This window comes from Eumetopias jubatus, unplaced genomic scaffold (assembly GCF_037043125.1).
Source record: "Eumetopias jubatus isolate StellerSeaLion01/CBP00866 unplaced genomic scaffold, mEumJub1_p1.0 scaffold_17, whole genome shotgun sequence".
Lineage (NCBI taxonomy): Eukaryota > Metazoa > Chordata > Mammalia > Carnivora > Otariidae > Eumetopias > Eumetopias jubatus.
Window position 1 is genome coordinate 55,552,909 of NW_028274823.1, and position 26,424 is coordinate 55,579,332.

At 42.1% G+C, this 26,424-nt stretch overlaps 3 pseudogenes; 2 read left to right on the forward strand and 1 right to left on the reverse strand.

Moving 5' to 3' along the window:
• Window positions 1-3,069: 3,069 nt before the first annotated feature.
• LOC114214168 (large ribosomal subunit protein uL15 pseudogene) lies at window positions 3,070-3,570 on the forward strand (annotated as a pseudogene).
• A 4,441-nt stretch (window positions 3,571-8,011) lies between these two features.
• LOC114214107 (small ribosomal subunit protein uS11 pseudogene) lies at window positions 8,012-9,030 on the reverse strand (annotated as a pseudogene).
• A 10,621-nt stretch (window positions 9,031-19,651) lies between these two features.
• Window positions 19,652-20,166, forward strand: LOC114214094 (ferritin light chain pseudogene; annotated as a pseudogene).
• The last annotated feature ends 6,258 nt before the right edge of the window (window positions 20,167-26,424 follow it).

Consider the following 26,424-nt stretch of genomic DNA (forward strand, 5'->3'; position numbering starts at 1 on the left):
ATTAATCGTCTTGAGATTCTCAAGTTCAATTTAAAAAAATAGTTGCAAAAAACACACACCAATCTTTCTCCTGCTTGATTTACTTTGTAAAAAAATGTGCTGAAGCTTGAGTTGCTGTGTTAGACAAACATCAACATTCCTGACCTTCTGTGCTTTCAGTAAGTCAGAGAGTAAGCTCTCCATCTGCCACAGTGTAATTTTCAATCTTTCATATATTAAATGAAAGAATGTAAATGCCTATAATTCATTAGGTTCTACATAAGAAAAGATTCAGATACTACCACCTTTAATTAGAAATTATTCTTATTTAAGACTGTTCAGATGTCTTTGGAATATTTTGTGAGGTTCTATTCTTTTTTTTTTAAAGATTTTATTTATTTATTTATTTGAGAGAGCGAGAATGAGAAAGAGAGAGCACATGAGAGGGGGAAGGGTCAGAGGGAGAAGCAGACTCCCTGCTAAGCAGGGACCCCCCCCCCATGTGGGACTTGATTCCGGGACTCCAGGATCATGACCTGAGCCGAAGGCAGTCACTTAACCGACTGAGCCACCCAGGCACCCAAGGTTCTATTACTTCTGATATACCAAACCCCATGCAGGGTCCAGCAACGTATCTTGATCTTTGACTCCTATCAAATTCCCAAATCAGGTTACTTTGTAGATGAAGGCAGAACCCTACATATTCAAAGATAAGCAGATACTTTTTCCTCTGGACTGTTCATGCCATTTTCCCCATTTTTAAGCTCCAGGTTGCAGTATAACAGCTGGTCAAAAAAAACCACGTCAGTGGCCAGCTCCGAGACTAGGACTGCTAGATCCCTCCTGGGAAGTTGGACATTATCATACTACTGAAATAGTTACTGACACATATTTAAAGCTGAGAGCAAATGCAGCCTCACCTCACCCACAGAAGCACCATAATCATTTCTGATGCAGTAGTACACCCACCTAACTCCAAAAGATAAAAGAAAAATGTTTTGAATTAAAATCAACATCAGTAGGAAAACAACAGCAAGGAATAAAGGGAGAACAATCCTCCTGCCAAGAACAAATTCAAAGCTAATAGTTTCCAAAAAAAGCAAGCCTTACCCATAGCATGAAGTTCCCTGTAATCAGGAATTTGATATTGGTACTACCACATAATTGTAATTATTATGAAGCATGAGTTTGCTCACAGGAAGAAAAATACAATCAAAAAAGAAAAAGGAGAATCAACATGAAGGGAATAAAGTAATTCCATATCTAGGGGCAGACAGATTTACATTTCTGAGATATGTAACCATTCAGTACTCTCCATGAATAAACCATTGTGGCCTATGAAATAATAACATTATTACTAATGATAGTAAGAATAGGTAATAATTACTGAACATTTATTTCTGTTATGCCAGGCAGTATTAGTACTTTACATGCTTATCTTATTTAATCCTTACAACAACCTTATTTACTATTATTCCCATTTTCCAGATGAGAGCAATGAAGCTGAGAATCTATGTAAGTTGATTAAGGTAACATGGTTTATAAATACTTAAGCTGTGATTTGAAACCTAAGCCTGTCTGACTCCAAAACCACATTCTTAACTATCACACAACCCACTATCCTAATTTCCCACTAGAGATTTTAGAGCTACAGCCATTAGGGACTTCTTAAGCCTTCTGTATCTTTGCAACTACTCTGGGCCTTTTGCAATGTATCTGTCACCAGTAATAGACAAATCTCTAATGGTGATATAGTACACCGACAAGGAGTTGCAAATAGAAAGCAATTTGTAGCTGCTGAGTGTGCACTGCACAAAGTTGCACCCTCCAGTTGGGTGGCAAATGTGAAACGGAAAGCAAAACCCATCAATATATATTGTGGTAACTAATGACAAGGAAGAATATTACTAATTCCTCCTCTTTAAAATTAAAAAAAAAATTAAGAGTTAAAATGGTTATGGGTTAAAAAAACTACTTGTTCTCCCTTTGTATTGAAAAGTAGTAAATACACACACACACACAATGTCCAGATTGTCTTGGATATTGTTAGCTTTATGGGGATATTAGGTATGTTGAGCTGATGTAGCAGCTTCAAACTCTGTTGGGGGAAATTATCCTAGAGAAGTAATTGATTTTCAGGGGCGCCTGGGTGGCTCAGTTGGTTAATCGACTGCCTTCAGCTCAGGTCATGATCCTGGAGTCCCGGGATCGAGTCCCACATCGGGCTCCCTGCTGAGCGGGGAGTCTGCTTCTCCCTCTGAACCTCTTGCCTCTCATGCTCTCTATCTCTCATTCTCTCTCTCTCTCAAATAAATAAATAAAATCTTTAAAAAAAAAAAGAAGTAATTGATTTTCAGAGAAATTTTTTTAAATGAGGATTTTTCTGACAATACCAACTCTTTTATTATATTGCACCAAATGGAGCTGACTTCATTAGGAGTTGATTGTGAGTTGCTAAGGACAGGTTCTGACCCACGATATACATTTCCATATGTTTTGAACAGCCTACATACATCTGATGTAGGTCTCTGACTTCTGAATTTTAAAACTTGTTTTAAAATTCACTACCCATAACCTTCAGTTTAATAATGATACTTAACTTCTATGCATATATTGGAAGGTTTAAAAAAAAAATCACTGAATCAGGGGCGCCTGGGTGGCTCAGTCGTTAGCGTCTGCCTTCGGCTCAGGTCATGATCCCAGGGTCCTCGGATTGAGCCCCACATTGGGCTCACTGCTGGGTGGGAGGCCTGCTTCTCCCTCTCCCACTCCCCCTGCTAGTGTTCCCTCTCTCGCTGTGTCTCTCTCTGTCAAATAAATAAATAAAATATTTAAAAAAAGAAATCACTGAATCAGGAAAGGAGCAGGGAAAATTCTGGTGATAAGCTTCAGGAGATATAAATAGGCAGATGTGTAACTTGCTTTGGGAACCCCTTGAAGTGTATGTACTTGAACATTTCCAAAAAATATAGGAAGGGTTTTTTTATTGTGAAAAAATCTTTATTTTAAGAAAAAAATTTATTTAACAAAAAAACTTAACAAGTTTCACTTAGGAAATACACCCAAAAGGAGCCTTTTCCGTCTGAGCTGCCGACATGCCATCCAGACTGAGGAAGACCCGGAAAATTCGGGGCCACGTGAGCCACGGCCACGGCCGCATCGGCAAGCACCGGAAGCACCCAGGAGGCTGGGGTAATGCTGGTGGCATGCATCACCACAGGATCAACTTCGACAAATATCACCGAGGATACTTTGGAAAAGTTAGTATGAGACATTACCACTTAAAGAGGAACCAGAGCTTCTGCCCAACTGTCAACCTTGATAAACTGTGGACCTTGGTCAGTGAGCAGACACGGGTAAATGCTGCCAAAAACAAGACTGGAGCTGCTCCTATCATTGATGTGGTGCGATCGGGCTACTACAAAGTTTTGGGAAAGGGAAAACTCCCAAAACAGCCTGTCATCGTGAAGGCCAAATTCTTCAGTAGAAGAGCAGAGGAGAAGATTAAGGGTGTCGGGGGCGCCTGCGTTCTAGTAGCCTGAAGCCACATTTGAGGGCGTTCATTAAATGCTAACAAGTGAAAAAAAAAAATACACCCAAAAGGAAATCACAGTACAAAGAAAGTTTTAAGTCAAGGCCTCACCTATTCCTACAGTATTAGTAATGTCTCAATTTTCAAAAAACTAACTTATTTTAAAAAGCTTAAACTTAACCTAAAAGATTTTAAATGAAAATAAACTAGAATGAACAAACAGAAATGTTCCTCTTTGAATCAGGGATCTAGCACCTTGAGTTTTCCAGAAAAGCATGTCTCCCCAATGTGTTCACGGTGATGTGGTGTAAAAGATCCATTTAATGTACTTAAAACTACTTTAACTCAAATAACATCACTCTGAAGTACACTACCAAAATGTTAATTGATAAAAGCTGAAAATAGTTTCAGTTTACTCAATACCACACACTAGAAGAAAGTTTTCATGAGAAAACACTGAAGAGGTCATTTTTTAATCCAGATTTCACAAACTCATGGCGCAAAATGGGGTCCCACAGCTTCCTCTAGAGTATAATTGGCTAATATTTATTGGCTACCTACCCTGTGTTGGCCATTGTGTCAGAAAAACCAGGGTCAGATCCCCAAAGTTGATATTGCTGGTGGGTCCCCCAGGAACACAGTTGAATCTAGGTGTGGTGATACACAGATACAACAGTTTAACAGTGGATTCTAGCAGCTGCAAGTGATCTAGTGTTAGTGCCTCTCACACTTGACGGTGCATAAGAACCACCTGGAGATCTTGTTAAAGGTAGTCTAAAGATAACTAGTCTCGGGGTGCCTGGGTGGCTCAGTCGTTAGGCGTCTGCCTTTGGCTCAGGTCATGATCCCAGGGTCCTAGGATCGAGCCCCACATCAGGCTCCCTGCTCAGCAGGAAGCCTGCTTCTCCCTCTCCCACTCCCCCTACTTGTGTTCCCTCTCTCACTGTGTCTCTCTCTGTCAAATAAATAAATAAAATCTTTAAAAAAATAAAGATAACTAGTCTTGGGTGCCTGGGTGGCTCAGATGGTTAAGCGTCTGCCTTCGGCTCAGGTCATGATCCCGGGGTCCTGGGATCGAGTCCCGCATCGGGCTCCTTGTTAAGCAGGGAGTCTGCTTCTCCCTCTCCCTCTGCCTTTCCCCCTGCTTCTTCTCTCTCTGTCTCTCCCGCAAATGAATAAATAAAAATCTAAAAAAAAAAAAGATAACTAGTCTTAACCCCAGAGATTCTGGTTCTGTAGGTCTGGGGTCTTCTGTGGAAATTTGCATTTCTGATGAGCACTTAGGTGAGAGGGAAGCTGCCCATCGAAGGACCATGTCTTGAGTAGTACTAACATTATCTGTGAATAGAAAAGTTCACAAATTCTGAACTTTACTCCCATTCCTGTCTGAGTGCAAATCTGAATGCTGTACAAGGTAAGCTCCAGAGAAAGTAGAAACTGGCAAAAGCTGTCTGTATATGCTTTGGCTGGTTAGAACCATGATTCTTAGAACAGTAAAAAGCTATACGTCTTCAATAGGGTCCTCCATGAAACAATCAAGAAAGGCCCTTTTGCTATCTGATGATGCTGGAATGGTATATACAGAAACTAATGAGAATGTTTGTTGAGTTGATGGGTTTAGTCATAAATTAGAGAAATAATTCAGCTTGAAGCAAATATCCTGATTCTAAGCCCTTCACAGTTATAATTTCATGATCCTGGGCCAGTGGTTGCTAAACTAGCAGCATCAACATCACCTTGGAATTTGTTAGAACTAAAATCCTTGGGCCACACCCCAGATTTATTGAATTAGAAACTCTGGGTGGGGCCTAGCACCCTGTGGTTTATCAAGCTCTCCAGGTGATTCTAATGCACACTAAAGACTGAGAATTACTGTCTGACTAGTGAGTCTCAAATTCACTGTGAATTAGAATCGGAATTACCTGGGAGAACTTGTTTAAGACATTCCTGTTCCTTCCTCAATGGGGGCCTAAATTTTATATACTTTTGGGGATTCCAGTATAGACAACATTTAGAAACAGTGCTCTAACCGAGAGGCTTTTAACCTTTGTTGACCAGGACCACTATTTACATGAGGACTCAATATAAACATATTTGTAACTAAAACAAGAGTTTCATAAAACAATACCCTTACACATGTAATACACTCTAATATTCTCTGTTCTATTTCATTTTTAAAATGCTGGAGATGGAAGGACTCCCAACCACCTCCATTTTGACCTCAGCCTGTACTTTCTAATTGAGTTCTTCTTTTCAGTTTATCTCTTAACTCAGTTATGGAAACTACTCCCTCTAGCAATAACAGCTGCCCTGAGCCAGCAAGACCCCGAGTGACCCCAAGACAATGATCAATGGGACCTTCACTGCCCACCTGCAAGTACCCACTGACCTTTGTCCCACATTTTCCTCATATAAACCTAGAGGTCTTTTCAGCCCTTAAGAGGCAGCCTTTGAGATGTCCTCCACTGTCTTCCTGGTGGTGGACTCACTGAAATAAATTCCTTTCTTGTTTCACCCCTACTTATTTCTGTCCTCTGCCTTTGGGTTTTGTCAGTGGCAAGTGGCCAAACCTGGTCTGTTTGGGACTGACTTTTTTTTTTAAGGATTTTATTTATTCATTTGAGAGAGAGAGAGAGCACAAGCAGGGGGAGAGGCAGAGGGAGAGGGAGAAGCAGGCTCCCCACTGGCTGGGAGCCCGACATGGGGCTGGATCCCAGGACCTGGAGATCATGACCTGAGCTGAAGGCAAACGCTTAACCATTTGAGCCACCCAGGTGCCCCTGTTTGGGACTTCTGAAGTTAGGAGCTCTTGCACCCTTGGGCTCCAGTTAGAGTGGCAGAACTACTAAATTGATTTCATGAGCCATTAATGGGCTGTACCGACAGCTTGAAAAACACACCTCGGATCAGCGCTTCTCAAATGTTACAATACATTTGCTTCACCTGGAGACCTTGCTATAATGTAAATTCAAATTCAGTAAGACTAGGATAGGGCTTGAGATTCTGCATTTCTAACAGGCTTTGAAGTGCTGCAAATGCCGCTGATCTGTATATTACTCTTCCAGTGGCAAGGCCTGGACCATAAAAAGTTCAAGTGTTGGGGTGCCTGGGTGGCTCAGTTGGTTAAGCATCTGCCTTCAGCTCAGGTCATGATCCCAGGGTCCTGGGATCAAGCCCCATATTGGGCTCCTTGCTCCGCGGGAAGCCTGCTTCTCCCTCTCCCACTCCCCCTGCTTGTGTTCCCTCTCTCTCTGTCTCTCTCTGTCAATTAAATAAATAAAATCTTAAAAAAAAAAGTTCAAGTGTTGCAGGACTTCTTTCTCCGTCAGTGCCCGCGGTTCTTGGTCACACTGCTTCGAAGAATGAAGAGGTAGATCAGACAGAGTGGTGGGCAGCAAAGAAGGTTTATTGAGCAATGGTACAAAGTTCCCAAAGAGGGAGGGGACCTGAGAGGGTTGCCCCCAGAGTTTCTAAGTCTAGGGGTTTTTATGAGCTTTTTGGGAGACCGTTTTAATCTGACTAACACTCCCTGTGCCTGTCAGCCTGTCATCCAATCCGGTTTTTGTCACCTATCATATGGAAAGAGTAGAGGGCTTGTAAGGTGTAAAATCCTTTTAAGGGTGGTTTCCTCTTAGGGCAGGGGGGCCCCTTGTCCCTGCAGGCCTGCCTTCCCAATTATCCTTCATCACAAGAAGGTAACAGCAAACTTGATGCCTCTCCCAGTCATGAACCTGTCTTTATGATAGCAAGCTTTATAAGAAATTGCAAGTAGACTGTGGTATTTGTCCTGCCCAGATATAATGGACAGTGAGTTGTCCTTAATATCATTGTCAGTACTTATGGGGTTCAAATTCTCAACCTATGAGGGTGTAAGTAAGCACCGATTCACAACAGATCATGTCAGATTTGTCCATTCGTGGGGCGCCTGGGTGACTCAGTTAAGCATCTGCCTTCGGCTCAGGTCTTGATTGCAGGGCCCTGGGATCAAGCCCCGCGTCAAGCTCCCTGCTCAGTAGGGAGTCTGCTCCTCCCCACCCCCACTTCCACCCTGCTCATGCTCTCTCTCAAATTAAAAAAAAGAAAGAAATCTTAGTATCAGAATTGGAAAAATAAAAGACTAAGATCATTTAGTTTTAGAACAATTATATGTATGTCCTGTGTCACATTATTAATATATCCCTTCATATAGGTGAGGAAGTTTAAAGGAGCAGGTGATACGTAGAGAGGTCAGGGTATTGCCAAGGCAATGCTGGCTGACTGACCCCTATAGGTGGGCACCATCTGGGTGAATTCACAAACCAATATCTGGCCCTCAGTCTTGAAGACTGAGAGGCCTGAGATGTCAGCCACAAAGTTGTGCCAAGACTCTGAGAAGGTTGGCTGACATTAACCTAGTTCATAGAGACTAATAATATAAAATACAAGTGCTGGATGGTTTATTTTACAATAAAAAGTGTAACTGCCAAGAGGACTAACCCTTGTGTCTTTTTTTTTTTTTAGCTCACACAAAGCCAATTTATTAACAGAAAACAGTAATTTGAGGAATCCTGTTCACAGACGGCGACCACGGCGGCCCCCCTTCCTGTGGGTGCTATCGGAGGGGATGGGGGTGACATCCTCAATCCGCCCGATCTTCATTCCTGAGCGGGCAAGGGCTCTGAGGGCTGATTGGGCCCCAGGTCCAGGGGTCTTGGTTCTATTTCCTCCTGTGGCTCGTAGTTTGATGTGGAGGGCAGTGATACCCAGCTCCTTGCACCCCTGGGCTACATCCTGGGCAGCCAACATGGCAGCATAGGGAGAGGACCGATCTCCGTCAGCCTTCACCTTCATTCCACCAGTCACGCGACAGATGGTTTCCTTGCCAGAAAGATCGGTGACATGGACAAAAGTGTCATTGAAGGATGCAAAGATGTGGCAGACACCAAACACATTCTCTCCTTCAGCTACCTGAGGTCCAAGGCTGATGACCTGTTCTTCCTTCTTTTCCTTCCCCTTAGTCAGATTCCATACCCTTGAGAGGTGCCATTTCTGCGTGTCTTCTCCAGACTCCGCTACCGGAAAAAGAGGTGTCTTTTTTTTTTTAAATGTTATTTATTTATTCATGAGAGACAGAGAGAGAGAGAGAGAGAGAGAGGCAGAGGGAGAAGCAGGCTCCCAAGGAGCAGGGAGCCCGATGCGGGACTCGATCCCAGGACCCTGGGATCATGACCTGAGCTGAAGGCAGATGCTTAACCATCTGAGCCACCCAGGCGCCCTAACCCTTGTGTCTTTAGGCTTGTGTGCTTTCTCATCCTTTCGGGACTTTATATGGGAAGCAAATAGAATTACAAGGTTGCTGGGAGAACACAGAATCAGAAAAAGATGTTCATTAAATATTTCAAATGTTTATACATCATTTCCAGAATATCACACCTGCTACAGAGCACCTGTAGCATTTGGTCAGGCTTTAGAGGGGCCCTTCCATTGTCTGTCTCTGGAAGTTTCTGTGTTCTAGACTCCTGTAGCTGACTGATCCCCATTTTGATGGAATCCTCAACCGCATTAGCACATTAAGTCAAGACATCAAGTATTCTGTATCTTTTAGATAAATGTCTCTGCTTTAACCCATAATTACACATTATTTGTGTTCTCCCAGAGAGCAATTTAATTTCCATTTTTTTGATGGACATCTCATTTGCTCCCTTTTATTAACTACCATAGGGTTAACTATTAGAGTCAAAGAAATAGCATTCTCTGCCTATTTCAAGCTAAATATTTTCCATTCTTTTTTTAATCTTTTATTTTTCTTTTTATCAAGTGAAGATAATACACTGCCTAGATTTAAAAGCCAATAATGCTAAAATGATTTTAACAATAAATGGTGGAACACTCTCCCTCCCCTCCCAACACTTTCTCTGCAGCTTGGTACAAAGAGGCAGCCATTTTCAACTTTTACAATCTATTTCTACTGACACTTTTCTCCATCCATGTTTGTAAATCATATCTTCAGGCTGTTATTTCTTGAATTTTCTATTCCAGACATTATTGACTGACCTCTTTCTTTTTTTTTTTTAAGATTTATTTATTTATTTGTCAGAGAGAGCATAAGCAGGGGGAGTAGCAGGCAGAGGGAGAGGGAGAAGCAGGCTCCCCCCTGAGCAAGGAACCCGATGTGGGACTTGATCCCAGGACCCTGGGATCATGACCTGAGCCAAAGGCAGACGCTTAATCGACTGAGCCACCCAGGCATCCTGACTGACCTCTTTCTATGGAAGATGAAGTTGTGGAAATCTTTTACACCCACACTTTTATCTCTCTTTTTTCTCAACTCTAAACTTAATGATATCCTGATGTTTTCTTAAGTCAATAATTACTGTTTCCATTATTAGGATTATATAAATATTATCACTGCTGAGCCATGAGGTTTACTATGAGAATGTTTCCTTTCCTGTATAATTTCCTGGCTTGCCTGAAGTTAATGATTGTCTCCCACTCCTGAAGTTCATTCTTTAAAAACCAAACAGACTTATAAGGGTTTTATTATTTTGGGCACCTGGGTGGCTCTGTTGGTTAAGCGACTGCCTTCGGCTCAGGTCATGATCCTGGAGTCCCAGGATCGAGTCCCACATCGGGCTCCCTGCTCAGCGGGGAGTCTGCTTCTCCCTCTGACCCTCTTCCCTCTCGTGCTCTCTATCTCTCCTTCTCTCTCTCTCTCAAATAAATAAATAAAATCTTAAAAAAATATTTAAGAAAAAGGGTTTTATTATTTTTTTTTATTTTTTTAAAGATTTTGTTTATTTATTTGACAGAGAGAGAGGAAACACAAGCAGGGGGAGTGGGAGAGGGAGAAGCAGGCTTCCCGCTGAGCAGGGAGCCTGATGCAGGCCTTGATCCCAGAACCCTGGGATCATGACCTGAGCCGAAGGCAGACGCTTAACAACTGAGCCACGCAGGCGCCCCACTTATAAGGGTTTTAGATTTACAGGAAAATTATAAGGATAGAAGAGAGGGTTATTCTATAGCCCACACCAGGTTTCCCCTACCAGTAACATTTTTATATTAGTGGGGTATATTTGTTACAGTTAATGAACCAATGAGCTAGAGTTCATACTTAATTCAGATTTCTTTAGTTATTACCCAGTCTCCTATTCCTGTTCTATGATCCCACATTCTATTTTTTTTGAAGATTTATTTATTTATTTGAGAGAGCGAGAATGAGAGAGAGAGAGAGTACATGAGAGGGGGGAGGGTCAGAGGGAGAAGCAGGCTCCTTGCTGAGCAGGGAGCCTGATGTGGGACTCGACCCCGGGACTCCGGGATCATGACCTGAGCCGAAGGCAGTCGCTTAACCAACTGAGCCACCCAGGCGCCCCCCACATTCTATTTTTATTAAAGATTTTATTTTTAGGTAATCTCTACACCCAACTTGAGGCTTGAACTCACAACTCCAGGATCAAGAGTCATACACTCCACCAACTAAGCCAGTCAGGCGCCCCGCCCACGTTCTGTTCTGCAGTTATGTCTCCTTACACCTAAGTCTGACTGTTTTTCAAACATCCATGTTTCTGATGACCTTGACAGGTTTGAGGTGTGCTGGTTGAGTATTTTTGTAGAATGTCACTCAATCAGGATTTGTCTGATAGCCTTCTCATGGTTAGACTGGGGTTTTATGTTTTTGAGAGGAAGACTGTAGGAAGAAAGTGCCATTTTCATTTTTCAGTATGTCTCTGTCTGCTTCAGTTTGTTTTTCTTTCCTGGAGGCATTTCTTCTAGAACCTTCTGCTCCAGTTTGGATTTGGTGTTGCCTGCTAATTGTCATCCAGAGATGTACCTTCATTCACTTTTTTCCTTGAGATTCTTTTTTTTTTTTTTTAAAGATTTTATTTATTTATTTGAGAGAGAGAGAATGAGAGATAGAGAGCACGAGAGGGAAGAGGGACAGAGGGTCAGAGGGAGGAGCAGACTCCCTGCCGAGCAGGGAGCCCGATGTGGGACTCGATCCAGGGACTCCGGGATCATGACCTGAGCCGAAGGCAGTCCCTTAACCAACTGAGCCGCCCAGGCGCCCTTTCCTTGAGATTCTTTTCAAGGTTCTTCTGTACTGGATTTCTCTTCCCTGGATCTCTTTTCTTCTTCCTCCTTCCCTCCCCCTCTGACTGGGTGCAAACATGCCAGGAGTTGAGGGGCAGTCTCAGGATTTCGGAAACTCAATCTCCTTTTCAAGTTTTATGTCTCATCCCTGCTGTCTACTTTGCCTAATGTCTCTGACCTCAAGGCCTTTCTAGTTCAGTTCAACAGCAGGTTGCTGAGAAGGGATGCTCACTGACCCTGCCAGAGGACAGAAGGGACCTGTGGGCCCAACATTCTTTGTATATTAGACTATCAACTTACCTGTTTTCAGCTCACTCCTCAGCTTCTAACACACCCGGTACCTTCAGTTACTGATGTTTTTCAGTTTCTGCAACAATCAGCTTGCTGCTTGTTGGTTTCTCCTTTGATGAGACAGATTTCAATTTCTCTTTCTCTGTTTTACCAAATTAGTGACTAGTCTTCCATCTATTTTGCATCATTTTGGTCTTTTCCCTTTCCATCTTTATCCACATGTAATAAATCATTTGAACCTTTTGATTCCACCTCCTAATTATCCAGGAAGTTTACTCCCTATCTGTCCATTCTCATTGCCATGGTTTTAAGGTAGGCCCTCATCATTTTCCTCCTATACTGTTACAATAAAAGTCTATGTGTTCTCCATGGTTTTCATCTTTTTCCACATCCACTGCTTTCCCCATTTTCTTTCTAAAACATAATCTTACTTTTTTCACTTCTCTGTTTAAAATTCTTTGAAGAGTTTCCTGTTACTTGCTAGAATAAACTCCAAACTCTTCAAATACTATCCTCCTTCAAAATCTGGACCCTGCATACCTTTTCCAGTCCCATTCCTTGCCACCATCCCCAACATGGTATTCTACCTTGCAGAGCAAACTATGTTCTGACACACCTTCAGAACTTCTCATAACTTCTTTCCTCTTCCTAAACATCACTCCATTTCCCCCGTTCTGGAAAAGTGTTTGCTTATCCACCCAAGCTCAGATCAAACATCACCTCAGAGAAGCCTCTCCCAATCCCCAAAATGAATTAGCTCATTCTCTTCTCTATGCCCTCATAGCCCCTCTCACAAACCCCTGTTACAGCCCTTTTATATTGTGTGGCGATGGTTGAGGAGTCTATTTCTCACACAGCCTGTCCTTCCCATCTTTGTGCCTTTCTTTTTCTTACCCTCCCGCTACCTCTCAGGTTATAGCATGATACCTTTTTTTTTTTTTAAAGATTTTATTTATTTATTTGAGAGAGAATGAGAGATAGAGAGCACAAGAGGGAAGAGGGTCAGAGGGAGAAGCAGACTCCCCGCTGAGCAGGGAGCCGGATGCGGGACTCGATCCCGGGACTCCAGGATCATGACCTGAGCCAAAGGCAGTCGCTTAACCAACTGAGCCACCCAGGCGCCCAATAGCATGATACCTTTAACACAGTAGGACAACTAACATATATTGAGCACTTAGGCTCTTAATAAATACTTGTTGAATAAATGAAGGCAACACATGAGAGATTTCAGGATGCCTGAGAATCCCTACTGATGCAGTTTCTGAAGGTTGGTGAGGTCCGGAGCTGATCTTTTTGATGCAAAAAAGTGGTTTTATTAAAGCATAGGGACGGGACCCATGGGCAGAAAGAGCTGCTGCCTTGGGGTTGTGAGGAATGGCTGATTATATACTATGGGATTGGGGGAGATAAAGAAAAAGGGAGGTGCCCAAAAGGACTTTCATATACTAAAGAAGACCCTCAGGATACTGGAGACCTTGCTATTATCAAGATAAGGTTGTTTTTCCCTCTAGCACAACATTAACATTAAGATAGTTGGAAGAAGGGCCGCCTGGGTGGCTCAGTCAGTTAAGCGGCTGCCTTCAGCTCAGGTCATGACCCTGGGATTGAGTCCGGCATCAGGCTCTCTGCTCACCGGGGAGGCTGCTTCTCCTTCTCCCTCTGCCTGTCTCTCTCTCTCTCATATAAATAAATAACATCTTAAAAAAAGAGAGAGAGAGAGTTGGAAGTTTCCTGGAGGAATGTCACACATGTCCCACCCAGGAGTGGGGTGGGGGGAGGTTGCTGGCTGTCAGCTTGTGCTTTGTCCTCAGCTGGCCTTCTGCTCCCTCATCACCTACCCTTGGGATTTTCTGAGGTCCTTATTTTAGGGGTTTACACAAAAATATGCCTGCAAGCACAGGTGTGCATTTCCTTAATTGTGACTAATGACAAGACAGGCAGATAAACTTCAGAACGGCAGGGCTATAACTTAGGCAGGCTTGCCTGTAAGACAGTTTTTTTTTTTTTTTTTAAGATTTTATTTGTCAGAGAGTGAGAGAGCAAGCAGGGGGACTGGCAGACAGAGCAGGCAGAGGGAGAAGCAGGCCTCCCACTGAGCAGGGAGCCCAATGCGGGACTTGATCCCAGCACCCTGGGATCCCAGACCCTGACTCTCAACCAGCTGAGGCACACAGGCGTCCCTGACTGTAAGACATTTTGAGGCTGGCTAGATTGTAATCTCCAGAAAGTGGGAATTTTTATCTTTTTGTTTACTGTTGTATCCTCAGTGCCTGGTACATAGTAAGTACTTGTCTTAGGGCACCAACAGGAAATTGATGGCACACTGGAAATAGGATAACTCGAGGAGAGACCATTTATAAAGGTGTAGGTGGGGTGTAGGGGAATCACAAATGATAGCAAAATGGGGCGCCTGGGTGGTTCAGTTGGTTAAGCGTCTGCCCTCGGCTCAGGTCGTGATCCCAGGGTCCTGGGATCGAGCCCCACATCGGGCTCCCTGCTCCGCGGGAAGCCTGCTTCTCCCTCTCTCACTCCCCGTGCTTGTGTTCCCTCTCTTGCTTTCTGTCAAATGAATAAATAAAATCTTAAAAAAGAAAATGACAGCAAAATAGCCCAGGGCTTATAACGGTGAGAAGCTGTTACACCAGCCTAGGTCTAAAACGGAGAAGTTATACAGACTTGGCTACCCTGCCCTTGAAAAGAACAATGACTGGCAGTCACGGCCAACTGGTTGCTGGAAAGGCCCCCTCCATGAGGGTAACCTCAGTCTAAATCACAAGGTTCAAGAGTACATGGAAGAACTCCAGCTCAATGGCTGGCATTAACACAAAAGGACTCTAATCTAGTATGGGGATCAAGCAGCAAGAATCTCTAAGCCAAGGTTGGCAAATGCATGGCATACACACCACCACCTTTTCCTTCCGCATTTCCCAATCTTGCCCTGAAGGCCGACTTTCTTTGTGAATTACAGTTCTCTTTCTTACTTCACCCAGAAAAGGCCCCACAGTACTTTTTTGTTTTGTAAGGTGTAAAATGCTCCAGGTAGCGAGCGACTGCAGGTAAATTGCTGTTACCGGATAGGAAACCTATTTGCCAAACTGGCTCGGGTCAAATAAGAATAGAAGTAGGGTTAGTAGGGGTCTTTCCAGTTTGAAATAGGTCCCTGGCAATCAGCTGGGGATACAAAGGTTGGATCAGCTCCCGGGAGAAGAAACTGCCAAGTGCTAGACTAAGCAGATTTTGGGGGGCTCCAGACAGCCAGGCTAAAGTTCAAGTTAGGATTCTGGTCCTAAGGGAGGGAATGATGCAAATCACCAATCAAAGCAGAAATTCTACAAACTGGTCAAAACAATTGAGAGTTGAGGAAAAGGCATAGAGGACATGTTTTTCAGAGTAAGATTGATTTCAGACTCATTTGCTGGTGGAAATGATATTTCTAATCTGTTATTGGGGATGGTGTGGACGGACGCCAGAAGTTGGCATAACTGAACTCACAACAGCCATATTTTATTTTATTTTATTTTTTTAAAGATTTTATTCATTTGACACAGAGAGACACAGCGAGAGAGGGAACACAAGCAGGGGGAGTGGGAGGGGGAGAAGCAGGCTTCCCGTGGAGCAGGGAGCCCGATGTGGGACTCGATCCCAGGACCCTGGGATCATGACCTGAGCCGAAGGCAGACGCTTAACGACTGAGCCACCCAGGTGCCCCACAACAGCCATATTTTAGGTACCTGCAGCTAAGCAGGGAAAGATAGGGAAAGGAGTAGTAATCTGCTTTCTTTTTTCTTCTCCTCTCCTTTTAAAAATGATTCTAAATTAAGCAAGTTTATGCTGTGAATGTTTAATTAAAACAAGCGTATGAGATCATAATAACTACTATTTACTGAGTATCTACAGTTTTATGCTTTAGATGTATTCTCATTAATCTACATAACAACTGTATAAGGTAGATATAATTATACTTACCTTATAGATGAGGAAATGGAAGTTTAGAGTAATAAAACAAATAAGTTGTAACTTTAAGGTTTCGATCCAAGCTTACTTGGCTTTAAAGCCTGAATTATTTCTGGCACTTCAGAGGCCTATGCTATCCTGTTGAGACCCATGATTTCAACCAACCTCATCTTGGATTACTCTGGGTCATTATAAATGATGAGGACAAGCAAACAATATGGTAAGGCCAAAGGAGGGTAGATATTAGCAAATTACAAAATATCAGCATGGTTAAGAATAACCAGAATAGGGGCGCCTGGGTGGCTCAGTCATTAAGCATCTGCCTTCGGCTCAGGTCATGATCCCAGGGACCTGGGATCGAGCCCCACGTCGGGCTCCCTGCTCCACGGGAAGCCTGCTTCTCCCTCTCCCACTCCCCCTGCTTGTGTTCCCTCTCTCACTGTTTCTCTCTGTCAAATAAATAAATAAAATCTTAAAAAAAAAAAAGAATAACCAGAATATTTTATTCATCTTTAAATTTTTTTATGTTAAATATTGTACCTGCCCATACTCAAAGTACTTTCTAAGAGAAATCGTCTCACTCATGGTTTCTGAGGACAGGGCAATTTTTACTATGCTATTTTTCCCTTGCATACTTCCCAGATGTGTGCCCCAGAGACAGGCAACTGTTCTAAGAGCTGCCAGTCCTTCAGCTAGCCTGGGACCTCCCACACAGCCTGAAACAAAGTAAGACACTTGCCTGAGATTTTCTCACTTAGATATTGGAATTTGTAAATACGGAGAATGTTAGGGAAGGGTAGAATGGGAGGCTTGGTGGATCATGGCAAACCAAAGCAGAGGCTATGAAATAAAACACACAAAAAAACAAGATAAACAAATACATGACTCAGGGTTCTAACAAGAAACAAAAGACATGTGCAAATGATAAGTTGAGGAGAGTTTATCTACAAAGGAACTAATTAGAAATGTGTGGGCAGGGTGTAAGGAGCTATAGGGATAGCAGAGGAACGTAATCTGGGTAGCAAGGGAGGTATTACCAACCCTAGACCTGAAGGGGCATGGGAGAGAAGAGGTTGGTGGGGAAGGCTGTGCACTTTGAGAGGAGCAGTGATCTTTGGTTGAGGGACAGTGTGCCTAAAGTGACCTTGCAAGGAGGGAGGATAAATTCACTGACCTCATTCTGTATAGGTCAGGATTTCAGGAAAGAGGGCCCTGTGGTGAGGGATGAAAAGTGGATCTGGAAGAGCAAACTGAAGATATTTTAGAAAAATAAAACAATGAGTAGAGGGAAGAGAACAGAACAGACATGCAGAGAGAAAAAGTTCCTGTAAAAGAAAAAGAGACGCTACCCAGAAGGAAGACTGAAAGGGTAGCTAATTCCTAGAATTGCCTCAGCTCTTGATGACTTTCCAGTTTGAAATCCAGTTCCAATTTTAGTCTAGGCATAGCTTTACAATAGACTCTCTTCCTTTAAAATAGTCTATGAGCAATTCATGGCTTCTTGTAGCCCTTATAAAATGCTGGGTACAATGAAAGTAGTTTATTCCTCTTAGAAATCCTGCAAATAGGGGCGCCTGGATGGCTCAGTCAGTTAAGCATCCCCAACTCTTGATCTCAGCTCAGGCCCTTATCTCACAGTTGTAAGTTCAAGCCCTGCCTTGGGCTCCACGCAGGGCATGGAGCCTACTTTAAAAAAAGAAAAAAGAAATCTGCAAACAAAGACATTTGAGACACATAGGCCACTTACTGAGAAAGAATCATGGCACTCTCCTCAGCCTTTTTAAAGTGTCCAGATTTAAAAATAAAGGTGTCAGTGTTGTGAAAACCACTTACGGTCAAAATTGAGAAATTATAAAAGTGACCTAATTAAGTGAACTCTCTTGAATTATGGAAAACAAGCTGCTCTTTGAAAAAATCACAGACCATTCTATAAGAAATTAAAACAATAACAATTTTCTTCTTTAATCACCTCTCCCCCAGCTTTATTGATTTATCAATATACCAAACTACGCATTTAAAATAAAAAATTTGATATATGTAATATGTCAATTTTGATATATGTATTCATCACCACAGTCAAAATAACATTTCCATCCACTCCAAAAGTTTCTTGTACCTCTTTGTAATCTCTCCCTCTACTTACATACCCAGGAAACCATTCATTTACTTTCTGCCACTTTGCATTTTCTACAATTTTATATAAATAGATCAAGCCATATATTCTTTTGTCTCCCTTTTTTCTTTTTTTTTTAAGAAGAGATTTTCTTGGGGCACCTGAGTGGCTCAGTCGTTAAGTATCTGCCTTTGGCTCAGGTCATGATCCCAGGGTCCTGGGATCGAGCCCCACATCGGGCTCCCTGCTCCGCGGGAAGCCTGCTTCTCCCTCTCCCACTCCCCCTGCTTGTGTTCCCTCTTTCGCTGTGTCTCTCTCTGTCAAATAAATAAATAAAAAATCTTTAAAAAAAAAAGAGATTTTCTTTTTTTTAAGATTTTAATTATTTATTTGAGAGAGAGGAAGAGAGAGAAAGTGCACGAGCAGGGGGAGGAGCAGAGGGAGAAGGAGAAACAGACTCCCCACTGAGCAGGGAGCCCGATGTGGGACTCAATCCCGGGACTCCAGCATCATGACCTGAGCCGAAGGCAGTCGCTTAACCGACTGAGCCACCCAGACACTCCTTACCTGCCTTTTTTCAGTCTGCAGAATTTTTCTGAGATTCAACTATTTTGTTATGTGTATCAATAATAATTCTTTCTTTTTTATTGCTGAATAGTTTGTCCTTATATGAATATACCTCAATTTCTCCATTCATGTCTTTTTTTAAAAAAGATCTATTTGAGAGAGGACATGCATGCACATGGGCGGGGGGAGGGGCAGAGGGAGAGAGACAGAATCTCAAGTAGACTCTGTGCTGAGCCTGATGTGGGGTTCGATCTCATGACCCCAAGATCATGACCTACACTGAAAGCAAGAGTCAGATGCTTTAACCAATTGAGCCACCCAGGCGCCCATTCATGTCTTTTTTTAAAATTAAGGTATAATTGACATAAGACATTATCTTAGTTTCAGGTATATGACATAATGATTTGATATTTGTATATATTGCAAAATTACCACCACAATAAATCTAGTCGAATGAATCTGTCACCACATATAGTTGCAGAATTTTTTTTTTTAAAGATTTTATTTATTTGACAGAGAGAAACACAGCAAGAGAGGGAACACAAGCAGGGAGAGTGGGAGAGGGAGAAGCAGGCTTCCCGCCGAGCAGGGAGCCCGATGCGGGGCTTGATCCCAGGACCCTGGGATCATGACCCGAGCTGAAGGCAGACACTTAACGACTGAGCCACCCAGGCACCCCAGTTGCAGAATTTTTTTCTTGAGAAGACTTTTAAGATTTACCCTCTTAGCAACTTTCAAACATGCAATATAGTGTTATTAACTATAGTTGCCACGCTGTACATTATATCCTCATGGCTTACTTATTTTATAACTAGTAGTTTATATCTTTTGATTCCCTTCACCCAATTCACTTACCTTTCACCCCTTCCTCTGGCAACCTATAATCTATGAGATTATTATGATGATGATGTTTTTAAAGATTCTACATATAAGTGAGGCAGTGTGCCCAGTGGTCCTGTGGCTCTGTCTCTTGCTTCAACAGTGTTTGGACAGAACAAACCCAGGGACGCCCCTTCTACCAGCCTCCTACCACCTTCCAACCTTTTTTCCAGTGTTAACTTTCAGAGCCATCTTCTTAGCCATCCTCTGCCTCCTGGACCAGCTAACACCCTATTTTGAGCTTAGCTCCTTATTACCAATCAACCATGAGCACCCAGATTTGTCAGAATTATTCCACCAAGGTGGAGGCCACCATCAGCTGCCTGGTCAACATGCATCTTCGGGCTTCCTACACCTACGTCTCTCTGGGCTTCCATTTTGAAGGTGATAATGTAGCTCTGGAGGACACCGGCCACTTCTTCCACAAGTCAGCGGAAGGGAAGCACGAGGGAGCTAAGCGTCTCTTGAAGATGCAAAACCAGTGCGGCAGCTGTGTCCTCTTCCAGGAAGTGCAAAAGCGGTCCCAAGATGAGAGGGGCAAAGTCCTGGATACCATGGAAGCTGCCCTGGTTCTGGAAAAGAGCCTGAATCAGGCCCTTTTGGATCTGCATGCTCTGGGTTCTGCCCATGCAGACCCCCATCTCTGTGACTTCCTGGAGAACCACTTCTAGATGAGGAGGTGAAACTCATCCAAAAATGAGCCACCACCTGACTAACCTCTGCAGCCTGGGTGGTCCCAGGTGAGTAGCTCTTCAAAAGGCTCATTCTCAAGCATGACTAGGAGCCTCTGGGGCCCAGCAGCCTTTGAAGGGCCCCTCTGGCATCCCCCTGGTGCCAGGGCTTGTGCCTGAGGCTCTCCCTGCAGCCACTAGGCAACTTTTTTTTTTTTTAAGATTTCATTTATTTATTTGACAGAGAGACACGGGGGTGGGGGTGGGGAACACAAGCAGGGGGAGTGTGAGAGGGAGAAACAGGCTTCCCTGAGCAGGGAGCCTGAGGTGGGGCTCTATTCCTGGACCCTGGGATCATGACCTGAGCCAAAGGCAGATGCTTAAAAAATGAGCCACTCAGGCACCCCACTAGGCAGCTTTTTAACCACCCCCTGGAGCCCTCTCCCAAGCCGTGGACCAAATGGAAATAATAAAGCTTTTTGCAGGGAAAAAAAAAGATTTGACATAGACCTGAGATCATAGGGTATTTGTCTTTCTATGTCTGATTTATTTCACTTAGTATAATGCCCTCAAGGTCTACCTATGCTGTCACAAAAGGGAAGATTTCATTCTTTTTTATGACTGAGTAAATATTCTACACCACGTCATTATCCATTCTTCCATCAAAGGACACTTAGCTTGTTTCCATTATCTTGGCTATTTGAAATAATGCTGTGACAAAAGTGAAGGCACATCTATCATTTTGAGTTAGTGTTTTTGTTTTCTTTAGATAAATACCCAGACTTAGAAATTGCTGGATAATTTGGTAGTTCTATTTTTAATTTTTTGAGTATCTCCATACTGTTTTCATTATTGGCTGCACCAATTTACATTCCCACCAACAGTGCATGAGGATTCCCTTTTCTCCACATCCTCACCAACACTAGTTATTTCTTGTCTTTTTGATAATAGTCATTCTAATAGGTGTGAGGTAATAGCTCATAGTGGTTTTGACCTTAATTTTCCTGATGTTGAGTGATATTGAGCACCTTTTCATGTACCTATTGGTCATGTCTATGTCTTCTTTGCAAAAATGTCTATTCAGATCCTCTGCACATTTAATAAGATGTTTTTTGCTATTGAGCTTTATGAGTTCTTTGTATATTTTAGATTGTAATTTCTTATTAAACAATTTGCAAATATTTCCTCCCATTCAGTAGATTGCCTTTTCATTTTGTTGATGGTTTCCTATGCTGTACAGAAACTTTTTAGTGTGTCATCCCACTTGTTTATTTTTGCTTTTGTTGCCTTTGCTTTTGTGTCAAATCCAAAAAATCATTGCCAAGACCGATGTCAAGGAGCTTACCACCTGTTTTCTTGTAGGAGTTTTATGGTTTCAGGTCTTATATTCAAGTCTTTAATCCATTTTGCATTACTTTTTGTGTATAGTATGAGATAGTGGTCCAGTTTCATTCTTTTGCATGTGGCTGTCCAGTTTTTCCAACACCATTTATTGAAGAGACTGTCTTTTTCCCAATGTGTATTCTTGGCTCCTTTGTCATAAATTAGTTGACTTGGTTTTGGTTTATTTGGTTCTCTTTTCTACTCCACTGATCTATGTGTCTCTTTTTATGCCAATACCATACTGTTTTGATTACTGTAGTTTTGTAGTATAGTTTGAAATCAGGATGCATAGTGCCTCCAGTTTTGTTCTTCTTTCTCAAGGTAGTTTTGGCTATTATACAACTGGTAATTTTAACGTAGGAAATAGGAATAATATTTTTATGGGAGACCAAGAGATGTTAAAAGCAATTGCTTCAGTAAATGGAAATTCAAAGCACTAGACCTGGAGTTAGTGATCTCGGTTGGTAATTCACTGGCTATGGGATTTGGGTCCAATAACTTTAAACTTGCTGAGCTTTGATTCCCTCATTTGTAAAAGATTAATAATACTTGCCTTGCACGGTTTTGTGAGGATTAAATGAGATAATTTATATATTTAACTCTGTTTATTTTTTTATTTTTATTTTTATTTTTTAAAGATTTTATTTATTTATTCATGAGAGAGAGAGAGAGAGAGAGAGAGAGAAGCAGAGGGAGAAGCAGGCTCCCAAGGAGCAGGGAGCCCAATGCGGGACTCGATCCCAGGACCCTGGGTCATGACCTGAGCTGAAGGCAGATGCTTAACCATCTGAGCCACCCAGGTGCCCTTTAACTCTGTTTATATATTAACTTTGATTACTGTGAAAGTACAGGAAAGAACATTAAAAGTTAGGTCCTCTTTGTGGACTGCTATATCGAGGGCCAAAAGACATGATCAAGGATCACAGCTCTGAGCAAAAAGATAAAATAAGTTGGTCAATGTTTCTTCCTCCTCATCCTCCACTTCCTCCTGTCCCTCTTCCCCTCCCCCCACCCCTTCTCCCTCTCCCCCCACCCCTTCTCCCTCTCCCCCCACCCTTCTCCCTCTCCCCCCACCCCTTCTCCCTCTCCCCCCCACCCCTTCTCCCTCTCCCCCCACCCCTTCTCCCTCTCCCCCCACCCCTTCTCCCTCTCCCCCCCACCCCTTCTCCCTCTCCCCGACCCCTTCTCCCTCTCCCCCCCACCCCTTCTCCTCTCCCCCCACCCCTTCTGCCTCTCCCTCCCCACCCCTTCTCCCTCCCCCTAGCTGTTTGTCACTGTTGCTGCAGGGTGTCTCTTTCTTCTTCTTCTTCTTTTTTTAAGATTTTATTTATTTATTTATTTGAGAGAGAGAAAATGAGAGATAGAGAGCACGAGAGGGAAGAGGGTCAGAGGGAGAAGCAGACTCCCGCTGAGCAGGGAGCCCGATGTGGGACTCGATCCTGGGACTCCAGGATCATGACCTGAGCCGAAGGCAGTCGCTTAACCAACTGAGCCACCCAGGCGCCCCTGTCTCTTTCTTCTTGAGGGCAAGATCCATTTCCTTTCTTCTGCTATCATGTTACTTAATGTATTATTCTTATATCAGATTCTCCACGAATATTTATTGAGGTAATAATACATACTTGTGCAGTGCTTTATAGATTACAAGGCATTTTCAGATACATTATCTCGTCCTGACCCTCAAAATTTCCCAGGGAATTAGAGATAACAGATAATATTATCCCCATTATCAGATGAGGTAACTAAGGATCAGAGAGGTGAAAACTAGCTGAGATAATAAAGTAGTTCTTTACAGCTCAGAGTGCCTTCACCTTGACATACTTCCTACCAACATTCTTGACGGGATTCAGGTGGTTTCTTCAGCCTCCAATTAATACTAATATATAAAATCTTTGCGGGGTAAGGACTGAACTTTATTTTTAGGGAACTAACAGCTGGTGGCATCTTGATGCTTATACTGCAATATATGTTTTTAAAGGCAACCACATGAGACCTGAAATTTCAGGATATAGTATTAGGACTTCCTTCCTCCTAAATACAAGTCTGAGCAAAATAAGAATTTAAAGTTACTGTAAGTACTCCATACCAGTTGAAAGCATTTTCTTTCTAGAACATTGTTTCTAATTTAACCTGTATGCTAAACATTGCCTGAGGATTAATCATATCCACTTTTTCTTATCTCATCATTTTTTAAAAGATTTTATTTATTTATTTGAGAGAGAGAGAGAGCAGAGGGAGAAGGGCAGAGGGAAAGGAGAGGAGCAGAGTGGGGAGGGAAAGGGAAAGGGAGAGAATCTCAAGCAGACTCTCCACTGAGCGTGGAGCCCTATTTGGGGCTCGATCTCACGACCCAAACCGGAGATCATGACCTGAGCCGAAACCAAGAGTCAGATGCCCAACTGACTGAGGCACCCAGGCACCCCGACATTTTTTTTTGACCTATTGCAAAGATATTTGCAACATAATATATCCATTTTGCATTTTTTACCTATTTAGAAATTTCAAGGTTTTCATTTTTCTTTTGGGCTAATCTTGCTTCCCCTAACTCTCTCCTAAAAGAGTTTTTTTTTTTTTTTTTTTTTTTTTGTCCTTTAGATAAAAGAACATGAAATGGTTGGGGATGCTTCTTGTACAATCACTTTGTATTTCTTGGGGCACCTGGGAGGCTCAGTCGTTAGGCGTCTGCCTTCGGCTCAGGTCATGATCCCAGGGTCCTGGGATTGAGCCCCGCATCGTCCTCCCTGCTCCGCGGGAAGCCTGCTTCTCCCTCTCCCACTCCCCCTGCTTGTGTTCCCTCTCTCACTGTGTCTCTCTCTCTGTCAAATAAATAAATAAAATCTTTAAAAAAAGAAAAAGTCACTTTGTATTTCTATTTCTTGATCTTAAATTAGATGTTATCTCATAGGATCTAAATTTGTACTTTTTATGGTTAGCATATGACAAAGAGCTCGGCAGATGCACCTCACACGGGATAAGCTGGACTGTGTACTCTTCATAATTAAAGTTGTTGATATTATTACTATAACTTATTTTGAAAATACAATGAAAACTATTTATTATAAAGAGGGACTCAATCTAGCTGGAGTACAATAATTCTAGCTCCTCTAATGAAAGTGAATTGTTAAAGAGATACAAAAAGATAATAAAAACTTAGGTAAATATTTTTCTATTTTTATTTTTTAATTAAAAATTATTTTAATTTTTAATTTATTTTTATATTTTTAATTTATTTTATATTTTTATTTTTAATAATTATATTTATTCATTTATTTTATAATTTATTTAAATTATATTTAATAATTTTAATTTAATGCCATTTTTAATTTTTTAATTAAATATTTTCCATTTTTCTATTCATTTTCTATTCATAAATATTCATTCTATTCATTTTCATATAAAGGAGATTTCATATTTCATAGTCTGAGTTTATAACAAGGCTTGTAATATATTTTCTCAAAATCTGGAAACTTATAAACCTAATTTTAAATTTTTTGATTAGTTTGATACTAAATGCTCTATTAACTAAGGAATGCTAACAGTTTTTAACTATAAGAATTATTGGCTGTGGCTATTTATTTATTTATGAGAGAGAGAGGGAGAGAGAGCACTAGTGTGCACATGCCTGTGAGCAAGGGGAGGGGCGGAGGAGAGGGGCAGAGGGGAAGGGAGAGGGACAAGCTGACTTGGCACTGAACAGAGAGCCCTACACCGGCCTCAGCTTGATCCCACAACCTGACCTGATCATGACCTGAGCCGAAATAAAGTCAGATGCTTAACCAACTGAGCCACCCAGACACCCCGAGAATTATTGGCTGTATTTTATTTTATTTTTTAAAGATTTTATTTATTTATTTATTTGACAGAGAGAGACACAGCGAGAGAGGGAACACAAGCAGGGGGAGTGGGAGAGGGAGAAGCAGGCTTCCGATGGAGCAGGGAGCCTGATGCAGGGCTCGATCCCAGGACCCTGGGATCATGACCTAAGCTGAAGGCACGCTTAATGACTGAGCCACCCAGGCGCCCTACTGGCTGTATTTTAAATGTATTAGGTAGCACACCTGTCTTGTTCTATAGTTGGTAACAATCTTAGGATACTTTAGACTGATACTTTAGCAAGCCAAAATTGATAGATTAAGAAGACAGACCTAAGTATATCCTTTAAGATTCTAAAGGTAATTACTGGGGCGCCTGGGTGGCTCAGTCGGTTAAGCATCTGCCTTCAGCCAGGTCATGATCTCAGAGTTCTGGAATCAAGCCCCACTTTGGGCTCCTGGCTCCACAGGGAGTCTGCTTCTCCGTCTGCCTCTGCCCCTGGCCCCTACTCGTGGGTTCTCCCTCTCTCTCAAATAAATTTGAAAAGCTTAAAAAATTAAAAAAAAAAGTAATTACTAGAAGGAAACAACAAAAACTGAGGGGAAGAGTAGATAAAGTGAGAAGTAATTTAGGGGTGCTAAATTTTTTATCTTTCATAATTAGCAATCAATAGATGTTCAAAGTTGAAAAGTCAAGAAATGTAAATATCTTTATTTTATTTTATAACTTGCAGTCCTGTTTAAAAAATGTTTAGTCATGTGCAAACATTACTTATATAATTAAAAAATTAAAACATGTCATAGTACTATTTTTAAAATACCACTTAGCTAGAACAAGTATTTTGAGCTCCAATTCTCTATCCCTAAACTGATTCAGGAGACAGGAAAGTGGTTTCCCAGGGATGTGGTTGTACTTTGCTGCTGGGGCTCAGAAGAAAGCCTTATATAGGCTGTGGATTATGTTCATTACTCCTCACTGAGCAACTAAAATAATTGGACTCTTTCTACCTATAGCATAAAGTGGAAAGCAGGGAGACAAAAGGAGGGGATTTGCCAGGCCTTGGTCAAGTAGTAATAGTTCCTTGATAGAGAAATATTTATCGCACTTATGGAGACATAGGACATTCAAGGATGGGAGTCCCTATCTGTGTATAGTTAGCATTGCTGATTAAA